The sequence below is a fragment of the Nycticebus coucang genome, chromosome 16, assembly GCF_027406575.1.
Source record: "Nycticebus coucang isolate mNycCou1 chromosome 16, mNycCou1.pri, whole genome shotgun sequence".
Classification (NCBI taxonomy): domain Eukaryota; kingdom Metazoa; phylum Chordata; class Mammalia; order Primates; family Lorisidae; genus Nycticebus; species Nycticebus coucang.
Genome location: NC_069795.1, coordinates 55,441,720 through 55,447,347, shown reverse-complemented (window position 1 = coordinate 55,447,347; position 5,628 = coordinate 55,441,720). Strand labels below are relative to the sequence as shown.

General features: G+C 37.7%; 1 pseudogene; it reads left to right on the top strand.

Annotated features, from left to right (window-relative positions):
- The first annotated feature begins 3,059 nt into the window (after nt 1–3,059).
- On the top strand, nt 3,060–3,904 carry LOC128567914 (THAP domain-containing protein 5-like; annotated as a pseudogene).
- Nucleotides 3,905–5,628: the final 1,724 nt, after the last annotated feature.

The window sequence follows — 5,628 nt, the reverse complement described above, 5'->3', positions numbered from 1 at the left end:
AGCCATAAAAAGATGATGACTTTGCATCTTTTTTTTAATCTGAATGGAGTTGAAACACATTCTTGTTAGTAAAGTATCACAAGAATTGAGAAGCAAGACTACAATGTACTGAATACTAATATTAAGCCAACAGACAATCTAATTCATACTCACATAGGACAAAAAACTTCAATTTAATTAAAGCCGGGGGGAGAGGGAATGGGGGGAAAGAGAGCAAGGGAGGCAAGAAGGGAGGAGAGGCACTAGTGTGGTCTCAAGGGGCACAATGTGAAGGGTATATGGCACACCTTTGGGGTATGAGACACAACTACAAGAAGGACTCTACCTAACAAATTGAAATATTGTGACCAGGTTGTTTGTACCCTCACACTAACCTGAAAAAACAAAAATTATGGAGAGTAGATATAAACTCTCCAAGTCAAAATTTGTGTGTGTGTGTATGTGTGACTTCTAAAAATTATTTTACCAGCTTGAACTGTAGAGGTATAGAGTTAAAACCCAGTGGATGATAAACCTATTTTATAACTTGCACTAATGAAACATAAATACAAAAACAAACAAACAAACAAACAAAAAACCCCAATCACAATGACATTGCAAAAAGCATCCAGCTCATTATGTCCAGTTGTAGGCACTAAAATTAAAGTAAATTAAAATGTCCACAAAACCGTTTACAGGATGGTCATGGTGACTGAAAACATGTGATGAAATACTGATGACATTAGAAAACTGGCACAGAGATAAGGATGTCTCAAAGACAGAAAATATTACATTTTTTAAATATTTAAAGTAGAGATTAAGTTTTCTTTATGTGACTCCAAAGGGAGCAGTGGTTTTGAGCCGTAAAAATGGAAATTTTATCTAAATAAGAAAAAAAATTTTTTTTTTTTTATGTTTTGTGTGTTTGTGTTTGTGTTGATTCATTAGCCAGTGATGTAGTTACCCACACAGAACACACATGTGGCTGACACACATGAGAAAATAAACTCACCTCACCCTTTTCTCTCTGCACTCAGCAGTTCATTCCAAAGTTGTCCCATTATGAACTGTCTTGGAGGATTTGGCCTCTCTAGGTCCCTCTCCTCAAGCATCACAGGATGTGGAAATGTTGACCAGAAGTCAACAAAGGGTTTAGGACCAATTCAGCTAGAGAGGTCCCAGGGCCAACAGAGTATCCTTCTCCAGTAGGTGAGAACACCATGGTCAACTCTGTCCATTAGGCTTTTACCCAGTCTTCCTAATAGCTAGCAATCCCCCAGATATTTCCATCTCCAACAAATTCTAGGAGGATTCTTGATAAAACTGGATTTCTGAATGTCAGATGATGAGAAGTTTATAAGGCTAAGAGATAACTTACAAAAATTGTTTTTAAACAATATGAGTTTTATGTGTCTATCAAAATATATTGTATTGTGCAAAGATTGGTATGAATTCCTGGTATTCCAAACTAAGTGAGACATGTCTGCTGCCTTCAAGGAGTTCATAGTCAAGGGAAAAGCTAGTATTTTTTTTTTAATCCACAGATAGCATAGGCTGATTCTTAAGGTAATAAAGTAGCTGTTAAGAAAAATTTTAAATAAACATGTGACAGGTAAAAGTCTAAGATGGCTCCCAGATTCCCCAATTATTAATACTATGGTGACTTTGCTGTGTATCGAATATTTATTTATTAATTAAATTTATTTTATGTTAATGTGAGGGTACAGACAACCAGGTCAAAATATTAGATTTTGTTATGTAGAGTTCATCTTATCATTATGTCCCACACTTAAAAGGTGTGCCAGCCCCCCTCACCCTGTGCCCATTCAGTAAGAGCATCCTAACTCCTGTATCAGTTATTTAATTAAGGACGAATCTAGGACTCTTTGTGAAGGCATTCTGATATATAATTAGGGAGCCAAAGCAATTTATATTAAAAAGGAAATTTACCTTGAATGAGCCTAACCTAATCAGCTGAGCCCTTAGGAGGAACTGAGGTCTCTGGAGGGAGAGATTCAAAGCACTACATATCACTGCTGAGTTGAAATTGGAGAGGGCCATAGGCAAGAAATGTGGGCAGCCTAGGAACTAAGCCTGCCCCCTGCTGGCACAGCAAAAGAAATCGAAGTGGTGGTGGGGGGAGGGGCTCAGTCCTCCAACTGCAGTGAAGCAAATTTGGTAACACAGAGAATGAGCTTTCATAGACATTTTCCCCTAGTCTCAAAATGAGGACTCAGACTGGTAATACTTTGACTTCAGCCTTGTGATACCGTGAGCTGAGAATTCTGTCACCTCATGCCAGATTTCTGACCTACAGAACTATGAACTAATAGATGGATATTGTTTAAGTCACTTGGTGTACAGTACTGTGTTATGCAGCTGCACAAAACTAACAAGCTGGTTGGCCTTTATCAGGTATGTCCCAGAGACCAGTTGAGGGAGCTGCCACAATATGCTTTGAGGGTGAAACATAGTGCTCACTTCAGTAGCATATATACTAAGAAAAAAAAAAAAAGGAAGGTGAAATATACTTCTTCTTTGTCACTGAATTGTAGAATAGAGATATAATGAAATTCAGAGTCAACTAATAAAATCAATTTATTACATTAGTTACAAAAGAGCAGTGAGTTCTATCACAGCCCAAAAGACTTGAGATGTACATACAAAACCGTAAACAAAATTCAATGTCTAAAGTTATTTACATTGGAGGCGAAAATAAGTGGATGGTGGTGGTGGCTTTTGCCCGGGAGGGTTCCGGCGCAGGCGCAGTGGATCAGGCAACCGGGACTTTAGGTCTCCGCCACAGTGAGGCTCGTTGGGCCGGGTCTCCCGGATCCTCACCCGGGCAATACCTCGCTATTGCGCGGGGATTTGCTATAAGAACCGCCCGGGGTCGAAACAATAAAGACCGGAAGCTGAGTTTCTACCCGTTTCCTCTACATGACAAGGAAAGACTTGGAAAGTGGTTAAAGAATATGAAGCGAGATTCGTGCTTTCCCAGGAAAAGATACTTCCAAAAAAAAAAAAAAAAATCCCAGAAGAAAAAATTGGAAGATTAGAAAGAAATATGCCTAAAAACCAAGTCCAGAAGAATCATTTGCATTAAATGAGGCAAGGAAAGATATAATGAACACAAATATTCTCCCTGAATGTGCAGAATTACTTGATTCATCTGCTTTCGTGAGACCACCAGCTCCAAAAACAAGAAGTGTACAAAATAATGTATTAACTCTTAATCTAATTAAACAAGATACCAAAAAACCAGAATCTACCTTGGAAACAGTAGTTAACCAAGATTTAGGTATAGGTGGTTTTCACACATCTTTTGAGAATCTAAATTCTACAACTATTTCTTTGACAACTTCAAATTCAGAAGGTGTTCAACAGTCTTTGGAAACCCAGGAAGTGCTTGAAATAACTGCCAACCATCTTGATAAACCAAGCTTTACAAATAATTCTGTGGAAATAAAGATAGCACAAGAAATGCCACTCTTATTCAGCACAATTAATCAAACAGTTGAAGAATTAAGCACAAATAAAGAATCTGTTATTGCCATTTTTGTACCTGTAGAAAATTCTAACCCTGCAGCTAATTCTTTTATGTCTACCCAAAAAAGAAACTGTGGAAATGGAGGACACAGACTTTGAAGACTCCTTGTATAAGGATGTAGATTATGGGACAGAAGTTTTACAAATTGAACATTCTTACTGCAGACAAGATGCAAATAAAGAACATCTCTGGCAGAAAGTCTCTAAGCTACATTCAAAGATAACTGTTCTTGAGCTACAAGAGCAGCAAACTCTAGGAAGATTGAAGTCTTTGGAAGCTCTTATAAGGCAGCTAAACGAGGAAAACTGGCTATCTGAAGACAATGTCAAGATTATAGAAAATCATTTTACAATGTATCAAGTCACTATGATGTAAAGAGGTTTTAAAGTGGTGACTGATGGATAAGCCTTCCTAGCCAAAGCAGATTAGTAAACTAACTATACAGAAAAGTGAACTTTTTCCTGTATAGAGATCACATCTTAATAAACCTATAAGAGTTATCTCATGTTATAAACTGCATCCTTTCTTATCATGTTTTTTTTTTTTAGAAAAACCAGAGTTGAACTACAGAGAAAGTTTTATTATTTGATAATTTTCCAAATTAAAGTTAAAATATGGTGAATAAGTAATATGATTTATTCATAACATGAGAAAACAAAGATAAGGTCAAAAGAGCCCGGAATAGAAATCAAGTTCAGGAATCAGTCCTGGTTTTACAAAACACGGATGTATGAGCTGGGCAAGTTACTTACCAAGATTGAGCCCCAGTCCTTTATCTGTAAAACAAAAAGACTTACTAGATTTCTAATAGTCTGTTTTTCTTTATTGTTCCTTCCCTTTCTATTAAGGTAGTTTTATTTTTTTCTTTAAGATATTGTGTACTAAATACTAGAAGTTGACTACAATTTGTTAATATTAACTATTGGATTATCCTCAATATTTATTGAATTCTGTATTATTTGACTTTTTGGCTATGGTTACACATCTGTAATATAAAGTAAAATACACCTTTTGTAATTTCATTCTAGTTAAACTAAAATAAGGAATCACCCATAAGCCCAGTTTTGCAAGAGGTACTTCAAGCTTAAAAGAGTATATTTTGTTACCTTACATGTGGCTAATTGTCAAAATACACCACCTTTAAGCTTCTTAACATTGATATATTTATAAACCAAAAATTTTAATGAAGCTAATTTTAAATATATGTATTATATTTTGGAAATCATAGTTTATTTTAACAGGCATAACTTTTGAAGTGTGCGCTTGTATTATTCTAAAATTCCAGAATAGGCTCGGCGCCTGTGGCTCAAGTGGCTAAGGCGCCAGCCACATACACTTGAGCTGGCAGGTTCGAATCCAGCCCGGGCTGCCAAACAACAATGATGATTGCAACCAAAAAATAGTCCGGCGTTGTGGTGGGTGCCTGTAGTCCCAGCTACTTGGGAGGCGGAGACAGGAGACTCGCTTGAGCCCAGGAGTTGGAGGTTGCTGTAAGCTGTGATGCCACGGCACTCTACCCAGGGCAACAGCTTGAGGCTCTGTCACAAAAAAAAAAATAATAAATAATAAATAAATAAAAATAAAATTCCAGAATAATATACCCTGTTTCCTTGAAAATAAGACATCCTCCGAAAATAACACCTACTTTCAGGAAAGATAAGATGTCCCCTGAAAATAAGACCTAGCGCATCTTTGGGAGCATACCTTAAAATAAGACACTGTCTTATTTTTGAGGAAACAGGGTAGTAATACTGTATTACTCCAGAGCTATGAGAAAATACGTTTGTATTAGTTAAGCTACCCAGTCTGTGGTATTTTTTTTTTTTTTGTAGAGACAGAGTCTCACTTTATGGCCCTTGGTAGAGTGCCGTAGCCTCACACAGCTCACAGCAACCTCCAACTCCTGGGCTTAAGCGATTCTCTTGCCTCAGCCTCCCGAGTAGCTTGGACTACAGGCGCCCGCCACAGCACCCAGCTATTTTTTGGTTGCAGTTCAGCCGAGGCCAGGTTTGAACCCGCCACCCTCGGTATATGGGGCCGGCGCCTTACCAACTGAGCCACAGGCGCCGCCCCAGTCTGTGGTATTTTGTAGTGGCAGT